A 27,960-nucleotide genomic window follows, 5' to 3' on the forward strand; every position below is an offset into this window, starting at 1 on the left:
AACTATTTTATTCTTTTGTTTTTAATCTTCTTATGCCACCAATGCAGACCACAAGTTATTTGCTGGAATTAGCGTCGACCGCCATAGTCGAGTGATATATTTACTCAAGCTTTCTAAAAAGAAATATTTGAGACAGAGTGCTTCTTGTTTATTCCATACATACGAGGCAGGAGCTGAATGCAAACTTTACTGAACGGACATACGTTGCACAAATGCACAAAAGTTAATGTTTACAATGGACCTTGTTCATCATGATAATACTGTGTGGGTTTGATAAACTTTTATCATTGACGAGAAAATACAACCCGTGGCTTTGCTGACAGGGGTGTGAAGGGGAGGAGAGTGGAGAAAGAGAGAGGGAGATAGAGGGGTTGGGGAGGTGGAGAGGAGAGGCAGAGAGGACGGATGGGAAGTGAGGAGTGGGTGAAGAAGGGGAAGCAAGGAAGGGGAGAAGAGTGAGGAAGAGGATAAGAGTGAGGAAGAGGGGTGGAGGTGGGGAGAGCAATGCCTCACAAAACGTTGCTATATACTGCGGGAGGGAGAGAGGGAGAGAGGGAGAGGGAGACAGAAGTGTGAGAGGAGAGTGCTACATTTTATTCAGAGGGGACACAGAGAGAGAGAGAGAGAGAAGAGAGAGAGAGAGAGAGAGAGAGAGAGAGAGAGAGAGAGAGAGAGGAGAGAGAGAGAGAGAGAGAGAGAGAGAGAGACAGAGAGAGAGAGAGACAGAGACAGAGAGAGAGAGAGACAGAGAGAGAGAGAGAGAGAGACAGAGAGAGAGAGAGAGAGAGAGAGAGAGAGAGAGAGAGAGAGAGAGAGACAGAGACAGAGACAGAGACAGAGAGAGAGAGACAGAGACAGAGACAGAGAGAGACAGAGACAGAGACAGAGACAGAGACAGAGACAGCAAAAGAGAGATAAAGAAAGAGAGTGAGAGTGATGGTGGTGGGGGGGGGGTGTCAGGAGGAGGAAAAAATATATAGAAAGGTGAGGGGTGGAGGTGAGGTTAGCAAAGAGAATGATATGTTATGCTTAATAACCGAACACACACACACACACACACACACACACACACACACACACACACACACACACACACACACACACACACACACACACACACACACACACACACAAAAGAAAACATCAGAACAGCTGTACATACATGCAAAGTTTCAGGCTGCGAGGTTTTATGGTTTTGGAGTTATGGAGGAGACACACACACTGACAGACACACACTGACACACACATTTTTTAGTAGTATTTATGATCTTTCTTTGCTTGCTTAGCTTGAGACAATTAGGTTCACTTTTGGAGAGTTGTACTTGATGTTTAATAGTTAATCTATTTATTTTATCATTGTCAATGTTGTATTGGCAGTTTAGTTTAAAAGTTAACGAAGCCTCACAATGCTTCAACCATTAAATCACAGAAGAGAAGAACAGCATATTGATAGAGAATGAACAAGTAAACAAGTAACTTACAACCAGGAGTTAAAAAGAAAAAACTTTTCCCTTTTCAAAATGTTTTACAAATCCAGATTTTCTATTTCTTTATTTGTAGTTTACATCGATGATGTGGACAGTGGGGTTAAGAGTCGGTTTTCAAAATTTGCAGACCACATGAGGCTTGCAGACATAAAGCAGAGAGGGGTGTGATTAGATTCAGGAAAATCTAGATACTTTCATAAATTGGGCAAAAGATTTTCAGATGCAATTTAACATTTGGAAATGTAAGTTGTTGGAAATGGATAAGAAAAAATAAAATAGGGACTACATAATATAAGGGGGAGTTTTGGAGTGTGTGATAAAGTGCATGGTGGCCTGAAAGTCACTTTACCTCTGTAATATTTCTCGCACGTCCCTCCCTCTCTTCCCCTCCACCCTTCGAGGTATGCAGCAACTGAGGAGAATGATGGAGCACATACAGATACAATGACTAATTATTGTGAGTACAATACTGCACAATACAACCTGTATATTAACATAGTTTAAGAACGAATGCCTTACCAGGAAACAGAAAAGGATTTCACACAGGCCACTCTATAGAAAATCTATGTGGTGATTTATATGGGGAGTTGGGAGAGGGAGGTAAGCAGACAGGCACAATGCCAGGCAGTTGGAGATAAATCCAACTGGATTTTAGAATTTATTGAAGGGGGATAAATTCAAAATCAAAAGTGGTTGTGTTAACTCTACAGGAATTAGGCTTTAATTAGTTATAATCTATTAAATTAGATAACTCTATAAGGCCTCCTCTAGAATATTGTGTCCAGTTTTGGTCACCACATCTGAGGAAGGACATACAATGCCTTCAGAAAGTATTCATACCCCTTGACTTTTTCACATTTTGTTGTTACAGCCTGAATCGAAAATGGATAAAATTTAAATTTTTTTGTCACTGATCTCCACAAAATACCCCATAACAAAAAAGTGAAAACATGTCTTGTGAGAATTTTTTCCAAATTGATTGAAAATTAAATGCTGAAATGTCTTGCATCAATAAGTATTCAACCCCCGAGTCAATACTTTGTAGAAGCGCCTTTGGCAGCAATTACAGCTTTGAGTCTTCATGGGTATGTCTGTTAGCTTTGTACATCTGGATTTGGGGATTTTCTCCCATTCTTCCTTGCAGATTTGCTCAAGCTCTGTCAAGTTGGATGGGAGCATCAGTGAACAGCAAACTTCAAGTCTTTCCACAGAATCTCAATGGGATTCAAGTCTGGGCTTTGGCTGGGCCACTCAAGGACATTCACATTCTTGTTCTGCAGCCATTCCAGTGTTGCTTTGGCTGTATGCCTGGGGTCAATGTCCTGTTGGAATGTAAATCATCACTGCAGTCAAAGGTCTTTTACACTCTAAAGCAGGTTCTCCTCAAGAATTTGCCTGTATTTGGCTCCATTCATTGTTCTTCCTATCCTTACAGGTCTCCCAGTCCTTGATCCTTAAAAGCATTCCCATAACATGATGCTGCCACCATTATGCTTCATGGTAGGAATGGTCTTAGATGGGGGATGAGCTGTGCTCGGTTTCCGGCAGATGTAGCGCTTTGCATTCAGGGAAAAGAGTTCATTATTCATCTCATCAGACCACAAAATATTTTGCCTTATGCTCTCAGTCTTTCCCTTCTCCTTTTGTAAACTCCAGGCGTGCTATCATGTGCCTTTTTCTCAGGAGTGGCTTCATCAGTCTTTCTTTCTACTTTTTCATGCCTCTATTGTACACCACTCCTTCCCAACTTAATTTCCAGGCAAAGCATGACGTCATCGCCGGGCACCAAAGGAAGGGAGTACTCAGTTTTTACGCTGTTGCTTTGTTTTCTTTCATTTTTTCTTATTTGTTCGGGCAATATCAAGGCCATCCTTTGAGCTAGAAAGCTGAAATTTGGGGACAAAAGTGAGGATGCGCTTTGGCAAAATCAACATTTTTTGATTAATCAATTCATTGATAAATTACTTCATTATTATCGATTTATTAATTAAGTATTTATTTTATTTCTCATCTGGGCAATATCTCAGGCACCTATTGAGTGAGGAAACTGATATTTGGACATGACAATGAACAAGTGATTTGGCTATAAAGAGTATTTTTTTTATTTATTGATTCATCAATTAAATCTTCATTTTTCCATGAATTACTTAATTTTCAGAGAGTTATGGATTTGGATGAAATAGTGGTAGTTTAATTCTCTCAAAGCTGCTCTTCAGCAATTGATTGAGAAATCAATTACTTAATTATTATTATTTATTTATTTTAATTATGCAATCATTTCATCAATCAATTATTGCACACTCAACTCCCTCCCAATTCCATCTCCATTGCTGCACGGCAGTATCGCCAGGCACCGAAGGTGCCTCAGCAATGTCGCACGCTGGAGGATTTAGTATTTATTTATTTGGTATGTGGGTGGTGCATTTTGAATGTACCTCTCCTTGTTTGTTCTTTTTTTTAACTTGCAAAAATCTAAGATTTTTCCAAGTATATTGGTTGGTCTTGTGCGTTATTCAGTCTATCTGTCTGTTTCTTTGTGTGTCAATCGTCTCCAGGTCACAGTTTTAAACCGTTCTTCATGAAACGTCGCCATATGGTAGAGGTCTTCATAAGCAAGAAGCCGATTGTTTTTGAGGTCAAAAGGTCAAAGATCAACAATTTTGTCAAATTTCAAAATCCTCATTTTCATCCGATTGACTAGAAATTAGAACAGGATTTGCATATCAGGTCACTAAATTCAACGACCAATTATTTTTGTTGTCAACATAGGCCAAAAGGCCAACAACTTTGGTGAAATTTCTAAAATCCTCAATTTTCATCCCATTGACTTGAAATTTGAAGAGGATTTGCACATCAGGTCACTGAATTCAATGAACAGGTATTTTTGTGGTCAACATAGACCAAAAGGTCAACATGGGTCTGATTTCTAAAATTGTAAGTTTTCATCTGATTCACTTGAAATATGAAGAGGAGTTGCATACTTGGTCATTGAATTCAACCACCAATTATTTTTGAGGTCAAATTTGTTTTATGGATTTTGGAAGTATCAGGATATGCATGACATCTTTCTTGTTTGTCTTTTTCTTCTTTTTTATATTGTTGTAAATTTTTGGGGAATGAGCTGCCTGCTCTCCTTTTTATGAAAGAGAAGTAGCTGATGACTTTGATTTGGTTTTAAGGTTAGGTAATGGCTGTTAGCCTGACTGCTGGACATCATCAGTGTATGTGGGAAAACTGTTGTATACCATGCAACCCTGCCTTAAGTGAAGCAGCCCCTCACCAATAGGTATCCTGGTCAGCCCATCACATATGTTTGGTTTCAGCCAAGCAGACAAGGTTAAATGCCAAAAAAGTGATGTTTATGAATGGCTTAAGAAAAATGAAAAATCTTTCAGTGTAAAAATGTGTCAGTATGTTTTGTCAGGTGCATGTGAAGCTGTTTTTTGATAATGTAATTCGTCTATATGTTTGTGTTGTAAGGTTTTTAAAACACGTGGAATTTTTGGCAGTCACGTTACAGGACTCAACAGGTCGCAGTCATATGGCAGTCATGTTACAGGTTACAGTGTGTGAGAGAGACTCAAATGAGATTTGTCACCTGTATAGTCCGTGAGCGTCATCTGCAGTTGTATGAACATGTGGCTCGTTTTCTTGATGCTGATCTTGCTCACCAGATCCTTGCTCACCACCAGTGTTTGTGCTTTCTGTTGATGTGTGGTGTGCATGTGTGTGTTTTTCTGTTGGTGTGTGTGTGGTTTCTTTTTGTCCTCAATCTCTCTATCTTTCTTTTTATTTCTCTATGGAGGGGTGAGTCTTGCAAATAATTTTTATAAGGTTCACCTGGCTGCAACTGGATGGGTTTCAGGGTAGAGGAGTAGCAGCCATAACTGAAAACATATCCAGGTTCCTCCTGATAACTTCATATTTGTCGATTTGGGTTCCTCCTGATACTCCAGTGCTGTATTTTGTCAGCTATTTGATTCCATCTGGCCACTCTCCCATCAAGCCTAAATTTGTGAAGTGCTGCAGAGATTGTTGTCCTTTGGCAAGTTCTTCCATCTCAGCCAAGGAATTCTGTAAGTTCTACCAGAGTGGTCATTGGGTTTTTGGTCACCTCCCTGACCAAGGTCCTTCTTACCCAGTTGTGCAGTTTGGTCAGATGGCCAGCTTTAGGAAGAGTCTGTGTAGTTCTATTTTCTTTCCATATCCTAATAATGGTGCTATTCTCACTGTGCTCTTGTTATTCTTCCTAATAACCAGCTGCTATTCTCACTGTGCTCTGGGGAACTTTCAACATTCTAGAAATTGCTTTGTACCCTTCCACAGATCTATTCCTCCTCACAATTCTATTTCAGAGTTCTACGGACACTTCCTTGGACTTTATGGCAGAGTTTCTGCTCTGACATGCACTGTCAACTGTGGGACCTTGTATAGAAAGGTTTGTTTCTTTCTAAACCATGTCCAATCAATTGAATTGGCCACAGGTGAACTCCAATCAGGTTGGAGAGACATCTCAAGGATGATCAAAGGAAATTGGCTGTACCTGAGCTCAATTTGGAGTGTCATAGCAAAGGGGTTGATTACTTATTACTGCCAAAGGCACTTCTACAAAGTGTTGACTCAGGAGGTTGAATACTTATTGACGCAAGATATTTCAGCTTTTCATTAACTAATTATTTTGTAAAAAATTCTAAAAACGTGTTTATTTTGTCATTATCGGGTATTTTTTGTAGGTCGGTAACAATTAAATTTTTTTTAATCCATTTTAACCCTTTGAATCCCAGTGACTATTACCAGCTGCTATTCAAACCTCCATATACCTGAGTGGCCGGTTTACCGACCGCAATTCAAACCTCTATATACCCAAGTGGCCGGTTTACTGGCCGCTATTCAAACCTCCATATACCCGAGTGGCCAGATTTTTCTCCAGGGAGCCCAGGGTGGGGAGCTGAAAGCCCAAAGAGCTGAGGGTTTAAAGGGTTGAATTCAGGCTGTAGCACAACAAAATGTGAAAACGTCAAAGGGTATGAATACAGTACTTTCTGAAGGCACATTTGCTGCCGTAGAGAGGGTTCAGCACAGAACTACTAAATTGATTCTCGGCCTAGCAAGACCCAGCTATGAGGAGCAGTTTAAGGAGAGAGGACTTTATATACATTAGAAAGGAGATGATTATGAAGGGATCTGATAGAGATGTTTCAGAAAATGAAGAGTATATCAACAAAATAAGTGGAGTAGTTTTATTTTTTAAAAGAATAGGCAATGACAGGATCAGGGGCCACACAGAGTAAAGAGCATGAGAGTAAGACAGGGATTTTTCAAATAGAGAGTAGTTAATGCATGGTCTAGTCTATAGGAAAGGTAGTTGTAGCAGAAAAGTAGATGAGTTTAAGCTGGATTTACATATGTATGTACAACCATTGGAACTGAGAGATGGGTACCTGGGCATTGGCAGAATTTGTAGATTGCTTAGGTGTGGATGGGTGATTGTATACGTGTAGTGATTGTGATGTCTGTGAGTGAGTCTCATCAAAAAGTGAATGTGCTTTCAGTTTTTGTTCATCCCACACCATACTTTGGATCCTGTGATGTCTATGGAGTGTGGTGGCCTTTGGATCCTCTTGTCCTGAGTTCAAATCCGGCTCAGCGGTTGAATTAATATCAGGTGGGGTTAACTCGGCCTGTCATCCTTCCGAGGTCGTCAATATGAGTGCCAGCATGCTGGTATTCTGTGTCGGAGTGGCGACCCGTCCAGGATTATGCCCAATAGCTAAGAAGACTGCTGAAGCAGCACCAATGCTCTGCAAAGAGTATGGTCCCAATCTCCTCCTCACCATGCAACCCTCTTAATCCCTAAAACTAAAAATATAAAAGTGTGGTGATGTCCCTGTGCCAGCCTCGCTGTTCTCATTCATATTCCTCTTCCTTTATTCACTCTTTCCCACTCCAAGTGAAATTAAGTAAATTGGAAATATTGGGTTAATACCATAGACTAAGAATAAACTGATAAATAATGTTATTGTGTACAAATAAAACACAGGTATAATGGTTGAAATGGACTCCTTCAGTGTCCAAGCTTATCAGCCGTGTGCGTGTTTGTATGTGTGTGTGTGTTTGTGTGTGTACAGATTTACGTTCCGGGTGGTGCTTTTATATCGCGTCCCAGGGTGGCCTATTTTCCCACAATTTTTTTACAAAATTTTTTATTTTTATTTTACCATACATATCTTACCAGAGCATCCATTTGTGAATGCAGTCACCTGGCAAATACCTTGGTGAGGCTCTGCACTGTGTAATGCTATATCTTATGATGCTTTTTTTTGTATTTCCTTCTTTTCCCCAAGGCATTATACAACGCACCCACTACTGGAATAAATGTGTGACTCATCACGAATATCACGCAACCCTAGGAAATGTTTGTGGCATTGGCGAAACATTACAAAGAATAGGACTAACATATGTGCCAGGTTTTGCTGATACATTATCAATCCTTCCTGATTGGAAGAAATCCTTTTTTTGCATAATATTTTGACGAAATTTCTTCGTCCAAATGGAAACTTATCTTCACGGAACATTTTAAAGATGAAAGTGTGCGAGCATTGATTTGGCAAAAACATAAACTGGTGTGAACTTGTAACTTTTTATGCATTTGCACTTTCTTAAAATATACATGTGTCAATGCCGGTAAAAGAGCAAAGTGTTCGAGGAAAGAGGGATCATAAACTGATGTAGAGATATAATGGGTCAGTGCTGCATGGTTAATATTAAGGGGAATAATGAAAGTCCTGAATAAAAGTGGGTGACAGCATGAGATATTTGGAAGCTGCCCTCCTTACAGCCTAAAGGAAAGAATAGGATTGGAAGGACAACATGGTAATTCTTTGGCAACAAGCGTAACATACGAGTGTAAATATGGAGACATGAAAGAAAACACTTAGCTGCTGTTATTGGTAAACTTGTAGCATGGTATTGTTTGGATTGTAAAGGTCACCTTTTTTTCACTTGTATTGTCACTGGATGCAGCGACATGCTGCGATGCGCTGATTGTGAAGGTCACTGGGTGCAGCAACACGCTGTTCTGGCACATGCTCCCATACCTGACCTGACCTGACCTTTCTTTTGGGTGTGAATGCACAGTGACTATTCATTCATGTTAATCAAAATTGAGTAACACTGCATTGCAAATACAGTATATCTAGCAGCTTGACATTTACAAACCTCTTATGTCTAGCTTCAACACTTCCATGTGGTTGTTATTTAGTTCTGCTGTTTCCTAATAGACATTTGCTGGAAAGCCTCGTTCAGCAAATCCATGATAAGTGCTTCTGTTTCAACTGGCAGTGCAGTGTCTACAAAGCTCTCTAATCCATCTTCACAAATATATCATTGATCATGTGGCTCTCCTTGTACTGTTGAAGTATTCCTGTCATTCTTTGCATTTATGTTGTTAGCGGTACAGTTAAGTTCAAAATCGGGCACTTTAAGTTAAAAGCATGAAAGTTGGCAAATTAATACTTTGATCCAGACTGTATATTTTAGGATATGGACCCAAGTAAGCAGTGTCGTTTGGTGGCCAGGGGAGCAACAAATATGGAATCAGGTCACGATGTTTAACATAACTCGTACATACATTCAAAAATACACAGATGAATTGCAAAAATGCATTAATGTAGCTGTTTTTATTCTAAAAAGAACAATTTCAATGACTTTTAATTTTTCGTTGGTATCGAGACCTACAAGTGTTGGGTTCCCCCACCCTTCCCCACCATCCCCCCCCCCAAAATGAAACGTTTTGATTTTTTCCTCTACGATCAGGTTTGAAATATTAGTGTACATTTTGTCATGGCAGTAAGAAAACAGCCAATGTGAACACAAATGTAATAAATAACAAGTAGCCATACATTCAAAGTACACCTCCCCCAATACACGGTACACCAGCCAAATAAATAAATTACAATCCTTCAGCACGTGACATCGCCGGGGCACCTTTGGCACCTGGGGATGCTGCCATGCAACACGTGGAGTCAGAATTGGGAGGAGGCGGTGTACAGCAATTGATTGATTAATTGCATAATTAAAATAAATAAATAAGGATCGTAAAATAATTAATTTCTCAATCAATTGCGGAATAGCATACCTAAACCACCACTGTTTTATCTGAATTTGACTTTTTGAAAATTTACTAATTAATCAAAAAATGAATAATTGATCGATTAATTGAGTAATCAGAAAATCAACAAGCTCAAATGAGCTAAGATCCACGTCCTCTTAATGATGTCATCATAAAAACGAACATGACGTCATTGTGATGTATCGGGTTTGCGATAAATTATCTGTGCTAATGCCTGGCTTGATTCCCTCAAACAAAATTCAAACAGCTTGCCTAGTTTCGGAGATAATGTTGTAGGCGATTTCCATTAGTGGCGATATTATGACGTCAACTTTTTTTTCTAGGAAGGCCAAAATCGGAAATGGTTACTGCCTGCGCGTGGGCTTTCTGCATATACATGGCAAGTTTCACGAAGATCTGATGAAAACTCTGGGTTGTGAAACAAAAAATGTCAAAAAATAGGAATGGTCATAAAAATTGATATGACGTCATAGTGATGCATCATATGTGTGGTAATTCATCTCTGCTAATGCCCTGTTAGATTCCCGCAAACAGAATTCAAAAAGCTTGCCTGGTTTCGGAGATAATTTTTTGGCGATTTCCATTAGCGGAGATATTTTGACGTCATAACTTTATTTTCTAGGAGAAATTTTCAAAATCAGAGATGGTTACTGTCTGCACAGGGTATTTTTACATATATATGCCAAGTTTCAGGAAGTTGCGATGAAAACTGTAGGCTGTGAAACAAAAGAGCCCACAAGAAGAAGATGAAGAAAAACAACATGAGTAAGACTTAGAGATCCTCCACGAGGATCTAAAAAGACGCCTTAAAGCCAAATCATGTGGTCACTGCCATATACAAATATCAGCTTCTTCGCTCAAAATATGTTTGAGATATTGCAAGGATGAGAAATAAAAGAAATAAGTAATTAATAAATTGATGATAATTAGGTAATTAATCAATTAATTAAAAAAATTAAAAATATGGTTTTTTTCCAAAGCACATCCTCACTTACGTCCCCAAATTTCAGCCTCGGAGCTCACAGGATGGCTGAGATATCGCCCGGACAAACAAACAAACAAGCAGTCATAGACTGGTACTTACGAAATCGTCAACTTGACCTCTGACCTTATCTAATAAAAGCTGTCTCTAGAGAAGGTAGCGACGCAAACCATAAGTTTCTGCGAAGATTCTGTTCCAAACCATCAAAAATCGAATGTTTGGCCTCACTGTGACCTTGACCTTTAACCGATTTTGACCAAAATCTAATAAGCCCTAGTCAGCACCCTCCTGAATTACGTGGTGTAATTTGACATTGGTAGCTTCTTCCGTTCTCAAGTTATCATGTTTTGGATGTTTGACCTTACTGTGACTTTGACCTTTGACCGATTTTGACCAAATTCTAATCAGCGCTAGCCATCACCCTCCTGAATCAACGTGGTGTAATTTTACATTGGTAGCTTCTTCCGTTCTCGAGTTATTGTGCCTACAAACAAACACACACAAACACACAAAGACACAAACAAAGGACGGAAGTGATCAATATACTTACGAAATCTAAAGATTTCGTAAGTAACAAATGAAAAATCACTCAGTGACAGACAACTTGGTGAAATGGAACGGCACTCTGTAGAGAACATACCTCCGCCAGGCTAAATAGTTTACATTTTGTATGCCACTGATAGGTCGGATATTATTCCAGACCTTAACCTTAATGGAATCGGCTTGTTCTTGTCACCTAACCAAATCTTCAACCTCCTTTTGTCACAAGTCATCCACAACTTATAGAGATAACATGCTATACGTAGTTTTAGGCCCCATCTCTCAATGGTGAAGAATCACCTGAAAAATTCTCGAATCCGGACCCGGATTCAGAACTTCACCAAAATCGAATCAATTAGTCCTTGTCACACACCCAACCTGTCCACCAAGTTTCAACCGAATCTGTCCTCAACTTTTTGAGATATCATGCAATATCGTTTTAGTATAGCCCCATCTCTCAATGGTGAAGAATCCATTAAAAATTAAATAATTATTGTATCCAGATCTGGATTTGGATCTTCACCAAAAATTGAATCAGTTCTTCCTCGTGGCACTCCCAACCTTTCCACCAAGTTTCGTGTGAATCCATCAATAACCTTTTGAGATATTCTGCTATATATCGTTTTTGGCCCAATCTCTCAATGGTGAAGAATCACTTAAAATTCTCAGATCCAGATCTTCACAAAAATTTAGTGTTGCCATCCTTGGCCGGTCACCAACACAAACAAAAAAATTTCAAAACGATTGCTTGAAAACTGTGGCCAAAAATCGTGTGACAAAGACAGACAAACATTACAGACCAACATACTTGGCAAAATTTTTTTTTGCCAAGCAACACCAAAAAATGGAGTAAAAACTGAGTACTGCCTTCCTTCCGCACCCGGCAATGATGTCATACATCATGTCGATATGGAATTTGGAAGGAGTGATGTACAATTATAGCTACATGTATGCAAATCAATTGTTGTCTTCATTTGATCTTCAGGCTTGTTCCAGGAAATGGACTATCCAGGCCGAGAGCTTATATTGGTGATAGGACTATCCTGTAGATTTAGAGGCAGACCAGACCCATTTAAGCCAAATACTATATCTGCCATGATCTCTCCTGGGAAAACCACATTTCCAAGCAGGCCACCAAAGCAAGTCGCCAACTGAGCATCCTCCATTGTCTTTTCTTGGAACTCCTGAGCTCCTAAACCAATGCAAAGCTTTCATCCAGTCTTTTGGAGTACTGCTCTCCCCTCTGGGCTGGTGCTCCTGCCTCACACACAGCTCAGCTTTACACTGTGGAAATTGAGGCTTTTAGGATCAATGGCATTTCCCGTGATGAAGCTGAGTATTTGGGTCTCTCACTGCAGGCAGGTTGGTGGTCTTTCTGTCGTCTTCCAGCTCCCCTCCAGCCTTGCCAACCCCCCCCACCCCCACACCCCTGCTCTATTTGTGTTCTGCCCTCTCTATAATTATGCAGGGTGCTCAAGGTCTGTCAGCAACCCCCTTATGGTAAAACTGCCAAAAATCAAGAATTACTGCTCACCTTCACTCTTTAATTCCTCCTTTTCCCACCACTGAAACAATCTCCCACACTCTCTTCAAACCCACACTTTGCTCCAGGTCTTCAAAACAGCTGTTCACCACCATCTTGTATCTTTCCCCATCCAAAACCATGATATTTTCTACCCCCATGAACCCACCCCAAACCGATCTCCTTCAAATTCCCTGCTTTTCTTCCTGAAAGTCCCTGTAGTGTAAGGACCTAAAAGTCCCTGTCTTGTCCATATTTTTTTACCCCGTGTACCAGCTGCATCCTTCTCACTTCCACAGATCTGCTCATGACTGTTCCCCACTGTTTTGTGCTCAACTCTCCCACCCCTCTTGTCTCCTGCTCCCATCTTTTGATCTTTCTTGTCTCCTGCTCCCATAATCTAGACACAGTGCTATACGTTCTTTGAGTTGGCTCTTAAACGAGCCTCGACAATGTAAACAAAAAATACAACAAAACAAAATGTAAAAATCCATCAATTAATAACTTTTTTTGTTTTGCAAACTTGATCCAGGGAACACACTATTCAAGCCTGGAAAATGTGTTGGTGATGGTACCCAATTGTGTATTGGTAGTGAAACCAACTTGCACATAAGTCACAAAAACGCAAGCTTGTAGTTACTTCTTAAGGCCCGGTCACACCTTGACGTTTTAGCCAATGTATGCCGATTTTTGAATTTTTTTTCTAAAACGCTGGCACACGTTGAATACGTTATGGGTAAGTTTTGATAACATTGAGAGCACGCTGAAAAACACTGCCATACGTCGTTGTACGCTGGCTTTAAACGTTGTACTTTTCGGTTGTCCTCAAATTTTTTCATGCTTGAAATTTCACGACGTATGCCGGCGTATGACTCGCACGTTCCGCTACGCTGGCCACAAGTTGTATGCACGGTCTGCGATCGTTGACAGACGTCAACACATGCTACTTGTAAGTTAATCATAAGTTGAGACACGCCGAGGTAATGTTTAGCGTACCCGAAACTTATTTATAACCTATGATTAACGTGTTGTTGGCACGTTACGCGATCGTTGCCACACGTCGACAGACGTTACTTTTAAGTTACTCATAGGCTGAAAGACGTCGGTATAATGGATCGTCCTTGCGTCAGCGTCCACGGCCACGGCCAGGACACTTATTTTCAGCATTCTTCAAACTTTTCTTCTGCATGACGAGGATGTTCACACTTCGATGTCTAGCTTGGCTATGATTCCAATTGTCCATCGGCAGCGTCGATTTAAAATAGTCGAGTTTGAGCGTTTTAACACGTTCAGAAGAAACGCTTCAAATTTCCAAACCCCAGCGTCAAAAAACAAAGGCGAGTGACAGCAATTTAAATCGTTCATTGTAAACAATGAAAATAGCTGAGTGGTACCGTTTAAAAGTCGTTGAGTGTAAAAAAATCCAATTGTTGAGCGCAAGCGTCTACTTTCAATAGTGGAGTTTGAGCGATTTACCACGTTCAATAGAAACGATTAAAATTTCCGAGCGCCAGCGTCAAAAAACAAAGGCGAGTGACAGCAATTTAAATCGTTCATTGTAAACAATGAAAATGGCTGAGTGGTACCGTTTAAAAGTCGTTGAGTGTAAAAAAAATCCAATTGTTGAGCGCAAGCGTCTACTTTCAATAGTGGAGATGCAGCCATTTAAATCGTTGAGTGGCAGCCTATGAACCTACCCGTGGACACGCGGACGCAAGGACGATCCATCATAACCCACACCCTCCCCCTCACACTCACCTACTACTGCCAACATGAACAAACTACTACTACTACTACTACTACTACTACTACTACTACTACTACTAATACTGATACTGATACTGTTACTGCTGACATGGACATCGACTCAAAAAGGAACTCGAAAACACTGTTGGGTTCCCCTTTTATGAGCAGCATTTTTATATACCAATTCCCAAAACCGCTGGGAACACGTCTTTATATGGCAGTTGTAAGCTAGAAACACGTTCATTTTTTTTTTTGTCGACCGGAAGACGTCATTGGAATACATCTACATACGTCGATGTGTGTTGGGACTACGTAAAGAATTGGTTCAAAGCACGTCAAACATAAGTTAGAAATAAGTTTCGTGTAAAAAAGACATTACCGCGACGTGTTTCGACTTATGAGTAGCTTATAAGTAGCGTTTGTGGACGTGTGTAAGCGTCCACATATCGTGTGTAAAACTTATCCCCATCGCATGCGGAACGTGTGTCATACGCCGAGTACGTCGTAAAATTTTGAACATGTTTAAAATTTCTTGATGTACTCTACTTACTACGACGTATGATAGCATACTTTAGCGTTCTACTCACGTATACCAAACTTACTCATACCGTATTTGACGTTCCCCAACGTTTTAGACACATTTTTCTTAGGTCGGCATACGCTGGCAAGATCGCCAATGTGTGACCGCGATGTTGTCACTTCCATTTCTACGCCAGTTATGATTCGAATCGTTGTGCGTCAGCCTTTTAATAGGCTACGTCACGACATCGTCGGCGATGCGTGCAACGCGCTATGCCGAAGTTAGACTATCGTTGAGCATCGGTTGTGTAGGCCAACAACAGGTTCAGCATTCGTTGGTACAAGTTATCTATAACACAACGAAACGTTCTGTGTCCATTACTAATATGTTATGCATACGACCAACTCGTTATGAATACGTCCGAATCTTAAAAAAAAAACATCAAAAGTTCAACGTCAGCCAGCGTTTTACATACATTTTAATACGTTGCCATCGCTGGCTAAAACGTCAAGGTGTGACCGGGCCTTTAGCAAAGCTCCTCCAAAAACAGTCAGTGTCGTAGTAACTGGAAGCTATGGTTCTTTGTCAGACTGAAATATAAGAACTTCCACAGTGCCCTTTCAATTCCAAGTGAAATGTTGGAGCTGCGTACAAATATGTTGCTGGAAATCTCCAGTTTCATGAGCTCGATCAAATTCCTGCAGATATTTGATTACAAAAACTAAATGCAGGTTCTGGAATTGAAACCACATTGAGCAAGAATTCAAGCATTGTGTCACAAGTCATGTCGAAACAACATCTATCTATAATTCAAGTAATCTCTGTGTGTGTGTTTGTGTGTTTGTGTGTCTGTCTGTCTGTCTGTCTGTCTGTCTGTCTGTCTGCGACCGCCGTTTCTCGACGACCGCTGGTCCGATCTGACTGAAACTTGCCAGGAATATTGCCGGGGCCCCGCAGATGTGTCTTTTCGAGGTTTGATATCAATCGGACGAGCGGTTCCCAAGTTATGGCCATTTTACTGCTTTTCAAGTGTTGAAAAGTTGTATATACCGCAGCTGAAGGTGTCGTTCCACCTTCTCACCTTATCATGCCAATTTTTTCCAAATTATGAATAACCGGACGAACACCAGTCCGATCGGATTGAAACTTGCCAGGAATATTGCCGGGGACCCGCGGATGTGCCTTTTCGAGGTTTGATATCAATCGGACGAGCGGTTCCCAAGTTACGGCCATTTATCTGTCGACCAATGACAAGACACAGTGCTATGACATCACGAATGACGTCACAATTAATGGGTTTTTTTTGCACGATTGATGGTCCGATCTGATTAAAACTTGCCAGGAATATTGCTGGGGACCCGCGGATGTGCCTTTTCGAGGTTTGATATTAATCGGACGAGCAGCTCCCAAGTTACGGCCATTTATCTGTCGACCAATATCTGCGAGAGAGGGGATGGGAGAGGGGGGAAATGAGAGTGGGGGCGAGAGAGGAAGGGGGAGAGAGGAAGGGCGAGACTAGGGGGTATAGAGGGGGGGGGGAAAGAGGGGGAGAGAGAGGGGGGAAAGAGGGGGAGAGAGAGGAGGAGGGACAGAGAAGGGGGAGAGAGGAGGCGAGAGGGGGGTGGCAAGAGAGGGGAGGGAGAGAGAAGGGCGAGAGGGAGGGGGAGAGAGAAGGGCAAGAGAGGGGGTGAGAGGGGGGCAAGAAAAGGGAGAGAGGAGGGGGAGAGAGGAGGGGGAGAGAGGAGGGGGGAGAGAGAAGGGCGAGAGAGGGGGTGAGAGAGGGGGTGAGAGGGGGCAAGAGAGGGGAGGGACAGAGGAGGGGGAGAGAGGAGGGGGAGAGAGGAGGGGGAGAGAGGAGGGGGGAGAGAGGAGGGGGAGAGAGGAGGGGGGGAGGGGTGAGAGAGGGGGTGAGAGGGGGGCAAGAAAAGGGAGAGAGGAAGGGGGAGAGAGAAGGGCGAGAGAGGGGTGAGAGGGTGGCCAAGAGGGGAGGGTCAGAGGAGGAGGACAGAGGAAGGGGGAGAGAGGAGGGGGAGAGAGGGGCGAGAGAGGAGGGGGGAGAGAGGAAGGGCGAGACGAGGGGGGATAGAGGGGGGCAAGAGAGGAGGGAGACAGAGAGGGGTGTGAGAGAGGGGGGTGAGAGAGAGGGGATGAGAGTGGGGGGCGAGAGAGGGCTGCACATACTGGCACTCACCTACAACACGCCCCTACGGACCTGTACTAGTTTGTACAATGGAGCTAGAAAGGGTATGCAAAGTAAATAAAAATTAAGACTCAATTGATGTTAGTGTTGTGAAAAATAAGGTATCTTCTTGTTACAAATGGGCATATGATAACAAATGTGTTTATATTCTGCGATGATGATGATACAAAGCCTTGATTTCAAGGTGAAAAAGCATGCAACAAAACTCAACTCGCAGGCGATTATAGTGGCCATACAAATACCCAATCCAACACAAAATGCTTAGTACAGTTTTCAAAACATGCACAGCAATTAGAGAGGGAAACTGTACAAAGCACAGGTGAAGGCACTTTACAAGGAATGGCCTTTGCTGTGTTGATATCACACATCAGTTAAACATTTTGGGTTTCAGCTGAAGCAAGACCAGTCAGTGTTCAATAGGACATTTAAACATACCCTACCCATCTGTAAAGTATCCAACATGCACAGAACAATACGTTCCTGTACAACACGTATTTTTTACACGGACTCTTTTCGAGGTCTCAGCACAATCTTTATTTCCATTCCCCCTTTACCCCATCCACACAAGGGCGTGCTCACGAGTCTTGACTATACAGTACAGTACATTACATCTGCCCATTTTACAGGTTATGAAAAAAACTTTTACAACAATAATCCATGGAGTTTACGAAGAATCCGAGTGATCAATTTGGATTTTGACTTCAGGTTAACATTAATAACACAAAACGATTTAAGGTTAGCATTAATCATACAAAACAACTTTTAATCCTACGTCATGCAATACAATCCTATCTAATCATAACAATCTTTATAGTCCACACAATCATCATGTTTATCCAAATATTACAGAAGTTTGCTTTTTAAGCCGATAATAAACCTATTGAAACAAATATTACATGTCAATTTTCTGAGTAGGCAGAACGAGTCTGCTGCTTCTCGTAGTAATGGGCTATTGAATTGGAATAGTGTCATAGTGAGTTGTGTTTTGATGGCGTAGCTGCTCAGCCGGATTGTGGGTGACATCGTTAGTTTGGGAACGGGGAATATGTGCTTTTGGGCGGGGGTCAGCATGCTCCTTATTACTTACACTGCTCGCTGGAATCTCTTGGTTGCGCATTGTGCTGGAAACATTTGCCAGATGGCGTTTTTGCATCATAGTATGTCTTTCGATTTTGCTGCCTGGCTAGCAAACAATCTAGCAAGGAAGGTGCAGCATGTGATTTGAGCATTTTGGCTGAGGTGCGAAGTTTACGTTTTAGCAGATGGCCATTCAAAAACTCTGTGGGGGCATAACCATCTGCACTGTCAATGTGGGGGGTGGTAGGGGGGGTGGTGTTGTGGTATTCTAATAGCGCATGGTATGGGTCTGTGGATTTTTTCATTAGCAACTTTACTGTCTGCACAAACCGTTCAGCTTGCCTGTTACTCTGGAGAAATGTGGGCTCGAGCTGTGGTGGTCCAACTCCCATTCCTCGGTGAAGCTTTGGAAACCTTCACATGTGAATTGGCAAGCATTGTTGGTAACGATGAGTTTGGGTGGTCCTTTCGTCGGGCAGCTCACCAGATGACAGGATTGGGGCAAAGCCTTCAGGACCCCCACTCTTTGCTGATTGGAGCAAAAACACGGGATAACCTTCCTGGGTTGGATTGCGGTCATGTGTGTCAGGGTGGTGCTGATGTGTCATTTACCAGACGGTGGTCTCCTTGGGTTAACCTGAGGCGGTCCCTTCGGGTGGGTGCCTGAATGTCCTATCCCTAAGAGAGGATGATCACTTGTCTCTGTTATCATCTGAGCTCAAGCATTTGAACATCGGTATTGCAGCACTCTCTGAGGGTTTCGGAGACTGGATAGTGGCGAGATCATGGTGGGTGGTAACACCTACTGTTGGTCTGGTCGCTCTGATGGTTACCATACCCAAGAAGTTGCTGTAGCTATGTCCAATAAGCTGACTCCAATGATAATTATTGAAGTAACATCGGTCACCGAGCGTATTATGAGATGAAGGATTCATCACTCCTTGGGTTAGGGTTAGGTTAAATCCGAGACAATGGTACCATCCCAGCCTAGGCTGAATGTTGGAAAAGAGCCAGGATGAGGAGTTTGCGAACAGGCTGAGTGGGGATTCAGAGAATCTTTGGCTATCACTCATCGGACTTTGTGTCCAACAAGTGGTGGCTGAGAGAGACTTAAATGAGATTTGTTACCTGCATAGTCCGTGAGCATCAGCTGCGGCTGTATGGGCATGTGGGTTGTTTTCCCGACACTGATCCTGCTCACCAGATTCTCTCAGCAAGGGAGCCTTGTGAGTGGAGGATGCCAATGGGCCGGCCACGTGCCTTATGGTTGCAGCACGTTGATCAGCACCTCAAGGATATTGGGATGGGCCAGGCATCTGCCTGGAGGATGGCCAAACGAAGGCCCCTGGAGTACCAGCAGAAAGTGGACGCAGCAACGTGCTGCTCCTGCGCATGCTCTCAGACCTGACCTGACGATGGAACTTAAGCCACCGGGTTATTTCCGGCTTGATAGGAATGTAGCCGAGAACTGGCGATGTTGGAGTAAGGACCTCGACTGATATCTTGAGACTGCCGGCCTCAAGTCAACAAGCGACAGACGAAAGCTCGCCATCTTGCTGAACTGTGCTGGGCCCGTTGCTGTCGATGTATACGAGAACCTCCTGTTTGAGTCAACGGTTGCTTCGAAGATATTCAAAACTGTCAGAGGCAATTGACACAAATTGTAACCAGAAGAAGAACTTTGTCCATGAGCGATTCAAGTTCTGGGAATTTGCTGAGTCTGAAGGTCAGTACTTCAAATCGTACTTGAAAAATCTGTACATCATGACAAAGGCATGCTAATTTACCAACACCAACATAATCAGCAATAAAATCGTTTTTTCCATGCTCAACTTTGCCTTAAAAGAGCGGCTGTTGCATAAGCCGAGAATGACTTCAGAGAAAAAAGAAGATAATACGTCATCAGCCATAACTGGAAAAGGGGCTAGAACATGAGTTTTGTTCCACTGATCGGGGGGACACTTGGTTTTTGCGGATTCTGATAGCTATTAACCTTATAAAATGGGGGAACAAAGTTCTCCACGGAGATTCCTGCAGTAGTTTTTTTTCTAGCCATCCGAAATTCGGGTAATTTGAGCCCAAACGGTCATTTTGGTGTCTGAAGGCAAATTTAGCTGCCAATATCCACAGACATTGACATCACTCATGCCTACTATTTTCAGAACACGTTATCATTGGCATATTGAACGTATTCCAGAGAGTTCTCCAAACTGCTGCACCTGGTTTCTTCTAGGGGATCTTCCAAACATGGCGATTTCGTTAAAATGTGTCGGTTTGAAGTGTCTGGTAACCAATTTTGGAAGTCGATATCTAATGATCTGAAATGCGCACATACTCCAAACTGCCTCGAGTAGTTGTCATCTGTATTGCGAACGCATTACAGAGAGTTCTGAAGGCTGCTTCATCTAGTTTCTTCTTCGGGGTCTTCCAAAAATGGCGAAATTCGTTAAAATGGGTCGGTTTGACATGTCTAAGAACCAAGTTTGGACGTCGATATCGACTGTTCTGAAATGCGCACACGCACCAAACCGCCTAGACTTGTTATCCTCTGTATTGTGAACGCATTATGGAGAGTTCTGAAGGCTGCTCCATCTGGTTGCGTCTGGGGGGTCTTCCAAAAATGGCGAAATTCGTTAAAATAGATCATCTTTCTGGTATATTGTGGACAAAAATTTTCGTTCAATAATTGCCTTTGACATCACAAGCGCTCAAAACTAGGTGATATGCAATGCTAGTACAACAGAAAGAACACATAAGAGAAATTAATACAGATTAAAACCGATATAAATTTTTTTATCATAGGTAAGAAGGAATCCCGATACACTCACTCGGTACCATTAGACAATGGAATGTGAACATGGTGTTATCTGCAGCCAACAAACATCAATTATACAATGCTAAACTATGTTAACATTTCGTATCCTTCATCCTCATCATAATCCTCTTGGTCATCATTACAATAAATACTACCAATATCATCATCATCATCATCATCATCACCATAATCGCAATGAGCATGAAGATCGGTTACATGGCTGACATTGTCACAGTCTGAACATTTACACAAATCTGAACATGGCACTTTTGCCTTTATGCATGAACACCTCAAACTTGAGCACTTCGATACTTTGCAAGCACATTGTGTGACTTTCAAAAGAATGTCTGGAGTCAGATTGATCATCAACTTTATGACTAATTTCCCATCAACAATCTCCCACCCATGGCCTACAGGTGAAGGGGCACCAAGAGACTGCGCAAGGGATCACCCTCAAGGTATGCATATGTAATGCATCCTTGTTTGGCGGAAGGCTTTGACCAGATGTTGAGGAGATGCAATGCATTTTGTATCGTGCCTCATTGAAGTCATCTAGTTTTGGCTGCCCATAAAGATGACATACGAAGAAATCCAGGGATTTGAGGAAAACTTCATCTTGATCGAAACCTCGTCCCAGTTCAATGAAAGACCGTATGTAGTCGTCACGATCAAACATAATAGTGAACGCTTTCTGCTTGCCTTTTCCATAGAAAGCGCTGGTGGAATCGCATCCCGTGAATGCGTGTAAACCTATTAGTGCCTTGCATACATCAGCTACAAGACAAAAGGTCATCTTCTGCAAATCCATAATGCGTGATGTCTCAAACACCTCATTGCCAGTCATGAAGAATGTATTGCAGGACAGATTTTGTTGAAGACAAAGGGAAATTATGCCCACATCCGAGTCGCAGCTCACGATTACAACATCTTCAAATGTTGCACTAGCGTGTTGCGCGTGGAGAAGAAGCCACGTGTCTGCTTCCTCGTGGTCACATGACAACTCATCAACAGAGCAAATGGTTGTGATGGCATTCCTACTCCTCAGAACGTGACAGTACTCTCCATGTGTAATGTACACATCAATGTCCCTATCGAAGTAGGCACGCAAGTTGATGTCCTTCCATACCAACACGAGGAAAGCAACAAGTGATTCTTTATTCTGACGGCTTGACCATTGCTTCGGTGTTTTTGGTCTTTACCATAAATATGTATGGTCTGGCTGCCACTGACCACTCTCCTATCCCTTTCTTCATTTTTTACGCTTATATCAAGGTAGCGATCGACAACAAAATTTAGGCGAGCACAATTCGTGTTCTTGGCAAATTTTGTTAAGGCAGAGAAAATGCCATCAGCCAGCCCTCCAAAAGTAGCTGGGATAGGCTTAATGGACCGAATCAGGGAACGCACATCAACAATGATCGCTGCGTGGTCAGGGATGCCACTCTTCAGGTAGTCAATGCACTTTTCCTCGACCATTGTCAGGAGCTTTGACTTAACATTTTTTGCCAAGAGGTAGTGAGATGGGTGCCAGGGAATGAATCAGAATGTCACGCAGATTGATACTCTGAAGCTGACCGATGGCAAGAAGTCGTGAGAATACATTTCTCTCATTTTTCACAATGACTTCTTGACCACTGGTTGTTTTGGAAGATTTTGAGATACTTTGATCGGTGAAGGTTCTCAATTTTGAGAAGTATGGGGTCAGTGGAGAGAACATATCAGGATGAGGCTTCATCTTCCGGCGGGGTGCAGTCTGCTCACCCAATCCATCCACTACGTCCAGACTTTCATCTCTCACAGTCAAACAGTAGTTAATATATCAGCTCAGAGATTCCTCACCAGTCTGATAAGCAGACAGGAGATCATGTTTGACACGATCGTTAGCTATGACCTCAGAGCTTAAACAAACCAGTTGATCAGACTTAACTTCGAATGGGTTGATCATACTCCCAATCGTAGTGATGATTGACTGGACATCCTGATCATCTTTCCTCACTTGCGACTCGTACAACCCCTTCCTCTTGGTGCAGTCAGGTGACATACCTGCCATAACCTCGCATTGCCTTGCAATTGCAGCACGCTCGGGCTGCGCCAGTATCCATCTCTCTCTGGAATCTGGTTTGAGGGTTATCCCAGTCAATCCTCCACTGGTCTTCGAGTCGCGATTACACATTTGTTCTATTGCCTGATCACAAGCAATTGATGAGAATGGGTAGTGATATTGACGCTGTACGGTCCACTGCCCCGTGACGAGCATTTCCTGGTGACATGCAGGGTGTGTCCTCTGAAGATCCACCATCTCAATCCAGTAGACAGGAAGATACCTGGCATAATTTACCTGGTCATAGGAAAAGAACCAGGGAAACATGGCTCGAGACATTTTTCCCACCTAGCCACCGAAAACTGCAGGGCACCATCATTTTCTACATTTGGCTGATGAATTATGCACTCGCAAGGTTCAAAACCGAATATTTTGACGATGAAAACAACGAAAATGTTATAAAATACTGCTTCACGGGCGCAGCATTCTTAAATAATTAATTTGTTTCGGGAAATACGCTCACTGTTCAGTGGTCACATGAGCATCAATTAGCGCTGGTTCCAAGAACAAACAGCTGAGCGGGCGGAACAAAAGGGCGATTTTCATGACGGAAATATGCAATAACTGCAGGATTTTGAGTGGAGATCTTGTGGATTGAGAATGTATTCATCATAAGGAATAATTCTGTACAGGATTTATCAATCCCCCTGATAGGTGGGACGAAACTGCATGATACAAGTTACGGCTGATGGCCTATAACTCTCCGTTGGCTACCGAGTCGAGAAGGTCACACGTTGGTACTCCATTGCTGGTGGTGTGGAAATGGAGATTGACCATGTGCTTGTTAATGGTCACTGGAAGATAATTCAGAACTTCAGGGTCCACTGGACTGCTCAGTTCCTCAATACCTACCACAGGCTTGTTGTGGCAACTCCAAATTTTCAGCTTAAATCCAGGAGAATGAGACCATCACAGCCTAGGCTGGATGTTGGCAAGCTCAAAGTTGAGAGGGTAGTTGAGGGGTTTGCGAACAGGCTGGGTGGGGATTTGGTGGGTCTTGGTGTCTTGGGGGAATCCTGAAGAGTTGTGGAGTGCCTTCAAGCCGACCATCCTCAATGTTGACGGTGGATGTATTTGAACCCACCATAAGGCGAAGAACTTTCTTCCCCAAGGGACAATGGATACCAATGACCAGAATCGCAGGGCCAGGTTGACGGTAGAGCTGAGCTGTTCAGGGAGTTGAGATGTGCAACTGTACGTGCACGGAGGGGTAGAAAAGGAGGCTGATGTGCGAGGACTTTGTAAAGGGGTAGAGAATCACCTTTAGTCAAGTGATTCTCGTCCTGCTTTTTTTGTATACATTGTCGAAGCTCATATGAGAGCAAGCACACAGAACACACAAAAAGGGGGGAAGGAGACATGATGAGATTTGTGGAAGCAAGAGGGATGGAGCGGGATAAATGGGGTAAACAAGATGGACACCACAGGGACTTTGAGGACCTTACACGACAGGGAACTTTCGAGAAGGAAAGCAGGGAATTTCAAGGAGGTGGGTTTGAGGTGGATTAATGGGGTAGAAAAGATCATGCATTTGGATGGGCGAAGATAAGAGATGGTGGCGAACAGCTGTTTTGAAGACCTGGAGAGAAGAATGGGATTGAAGAGAGTGTGGGAGTTTGCTCCAAAGGTGGGAAAAAGATAAATGAAAGAGTGAAGGTGAGCAGCGATTCATGATTTTGGTAGTTTTACACGAAGAGGATATGTGGCTTGTATTCCTGATACTGATCTTGCTCACCTGATTCTCTCAGCGAGGGAGCCTCATGAGCGGAGGAGGCCAATAAGCCATCCACGTGTCTCGTGGTTGCAGCAGGTTGATCAGCATCTCAATTAGGTGAGGATGGGCCAAGTATCTGTCTGGGGGATGGCCAGACAGAGGCCCCTGGAGTACTGGTAGAAAGTGGATGCAACGACCTACTGCTCCAGCACATACTCCTTTACCTGACCAAATCAGTCAGACACACATACATATATATATATATATATATATATATATATATATATATATATATATATATATATATATATATATATATATATATATATATATATATATATATATATATATATATATATATATATATATATATATATATATATCGTTACGGCTGTGGAAATTGACAGAACACCATAAAGGTCCCAAGATCAGTTAGGCCGATAAGTCCGTGTCCAGATAGATTTCCCCACCGTTGCTTAAAGGGAACTATTCATGTTAACCAGGCTGTGATCTTTGAGTTAGCCGTTATTCTTTACTATCGTTATTTTGGACCAACCACGTCCACCACCAACATCTTTCTCAACAACTGTTTTACAACAACAACCACCACCATCAACATCGCTCTCAACAACTGCTTCAGACCAACCGCCTTCCAACACCACAACCACACCTGCCTCCCACCAAACCACGCCATCCTTACCACTTCGCCAGCAACTGTCAGCATCTCCACACCACAAACATCGCCTCATCTTAGTCTCCGAAACGACGCCATCTTTGTGCCAGCCGCGGCGAGTCCGCATTGAGCGGCGTCGCTGCAGGCCGATGCGGGATGTTTGCTCATCGGATCAAGCTTGGTGATCTTGCGCACGTCCACTTTCTGCACAGAGGTTAGAGGCGATCGGATCGAGAAGCATGGTGATCTCGCACATGTCCGCTTTCCGCACAGAGGTCAGAGGTCAGAGGTCGAGGATCGGAGGCCAAACCGCGTCTCACCAGCCCTATAAAAGGACGAGCAGAGCGCCAAGCTTGCATTCGAGTTGGGTCGTGTCGAGTCGAGTTGATCGGTCGGTCTGAGTCAGTCTGGAGGTCGGGGAGTCGGGAGGAAGCCAGAATCCAAGGAGGTGAGTGGAAGTCTGGGCTCGTGTCGGAGTCGGGAGCTTTGAGCTTGCAGTCGGTGGAGAGTCCGGGCGTCGCGAAGGAGACGCGAGCTGGAGGCGCAGCCTTGCCTGCTGTCTCGCGCAAACCGCACGTTCATGTGGAGAGAGCCGGAGAGGGCTCGCCAGCCAGCGACAGGCGGTCTGAGGTGATCGGGCTTCGGCGCAGTTCAAGCATCACTGAGGGATGGACGGGTTCTTACAGAGCATCGACTCTAAGAGAGCAAAGACCCGTTCGTTCCTCTCATATGAGTTGCCGACTGAGGCCCGAATCACCCGGCCGCTTGACAAGGCCCGATCTCGACCGCGGCTACGCCAGCCGCTGTGGGGACGGGACATCGCGGGTCGCCCAAGCCAGACACCACGAGGGTGCAGGTAACCTGCAACGGTCTCGTGGGACTCGTTCGGTCTGCCAAGTCCCATGCCATAAAGACCTTAGAGGTCCAGTCTGACCCCATTACCTTTGATGGGGTCTTTTTCCTGCTTTTCTTTCGAATGAATGTTGTGGCGCCGAGTCCCAGAAGTAAAACTGTGTAAGTGATTGTACATTAATAATTATTACTTATAGACGGCTGTAGCGCTTTGTCTTGCCCACGTGCTGTGCCGCATTCATTGCTTGTTCTGTATAGGTGCATGTTGGTTGTTTTGAATGACTGCATGATTGTTCCTACATACGTTGAGTAAATAAATGTGCTGGTTGAAATGTTAACCCGTTCGTCGTGTCCTCTTTCCCTTATTGGAACGCCATCTTGCATTGCGGAATGTTAGTTTGGTTTTAAATACCCGTTAAATAGAATCGGATCCGGCGAGGTCGGGTGATAATACCCGCTCGGTTATCTCAGAATGGAACGGACCGCTTGAGCGGTTCGTGTCCAAGCCGACCTGCGTCGAGGTACGGGTCCTCGGTAGGTTACCTGCGCGAGTACTTAGGTATATCGAGATTCGGCGATTGACCCTATTTTGCGCGGGTAGAATACGGACTGGGCCATGGTGTGGTTGAGAACCCACTGGTGACAGGGTTCTGGCGTGGTTACAGAAAGTCACGACTAGATTGCTCGTTCGGTGGGCGAACCGGCTGCTATTGGTTAGACGCGGTCGTTCGCATGCCGATGGGCGGGAAATCTACAACAATATATATATGTACTAGATGACCCGTAAACCCGTCGGGTTCCCGTTACGAAGGCGGTTGATTAAAAAAAAATATATTTCAAAAAAAACAAGAGAGAAAAAAAAGATAGCTCCAGCGAACTATACCGATGAGGTTGTTTGCATTGATCAAATAATCCCGAAGAGTACTTGACTGAATCGGGAATTGATTTTTAAATAATTTTTTCGTTGCCCGATTTTAATGAAACTTGATGCTGCACACCGCAGGCGAATGATGAGTCAGGTGGCCCTAAAATTTTTGCGGTGCTGGGAAAGCACCGATATCATCTGTCGCGGGTTTAGACTCTGGTGCTGCGACACGGGCAGCTTCTCACACTTCACAAAACTGGTGACGTCCAGTGACCCACACGGTCTGTCGGTGACTGACCAGTGCCTCACTCATTGTTGGCGCTGCTCACACCCACACACGAACCACGCGCTCGCTTGCTCAAGCACTGGGAAGGACCAATTGTCTCGTTGTTGGTGCTGGTCAGATACCTACATGCGCACCACATACTCACTTGCTCACTTGCGGGCTTGCATGCCTCCTTGCTTGCACGCTTCCTTTTGGGCCCGCTTCTTGCTCGCTTCTCACACGCTTCCTCTCTCGCTTTCTTCTCCCTCGCTTACTCCTCGCGTGCTTTCTTCCTTCGTGTGCTTACACCCGCTTCTTACTGGCAACTATAAAGACGTTCACACATCATACACATATGAGACTCCCAATGCTACACAACCCCTCAGCGACTGGACCAGTTTCATTGCTCACTGGTGTATCATCAGCGATAGCACAAACAGCAATGCATACCAATGAGGATCCCAAACATG

General features: G+C 43.3%; 2 long non-coding RNA genes across 5 annotated transcripts in view; one reads left to right on the top strand and one right to left on the bottom strand.

Annotated features, from left to right (window-relative positions):
- Positions 1–10: 10 nt before the first annotated feature.
- On the bottom strand, positions 11–27,955 carry LOC147026209 (uncharacterized). Its single transcript, XR_015058158.1, has 4 exons — positions 27,941–27,955; positions 27,657–27,816; positions 1,837–1,899; positions 11–529 (listed from the first exon to the last, which is right to left on the bottom strand). It is a non-coding gene; the product is annotated as an uncharacterized LOC147026209 (long non-coding RNA).
- Positions 388–27,960, top strand: part of LOC147026210 (uncharacterized) — a 190,655-nt gene continuing 163,082 nt past the window's right edge. The window contains exons 1-2 of one of the 4 annotated variants that reach the window (XR_015058154.1): positions 388–492; positions 1,889–1,944. This is a non-coding gene — a long non-coding RNA (uncharacterized LOC147026210). Of the gene's footprint in view, positions 493–737; positions 985–1,888; positions 1,945–27,960 lie in introns of those variants that run through there. The other 3 variants (XR_015058156.1, XR_015058155.1, XR_015058157.1) reach the window with 3 other exon arrangements.

Source organism: Eptatretus burgeri, chromosome 5 (assembly GCF_056783735.1).
Source record: "Eptatretus burgeri isolate ZD-2024b chromosome 5, Ebu_testis_v1, whole genome shotgun sequence".
Classification (NCBI taxonomy): domain Eukaryota; kingdom Metazoa; phylum Chordata; class Myxini; order Myxiniformes; family Myxinidae; genus Eptatretus; species Eptatretus burgeri.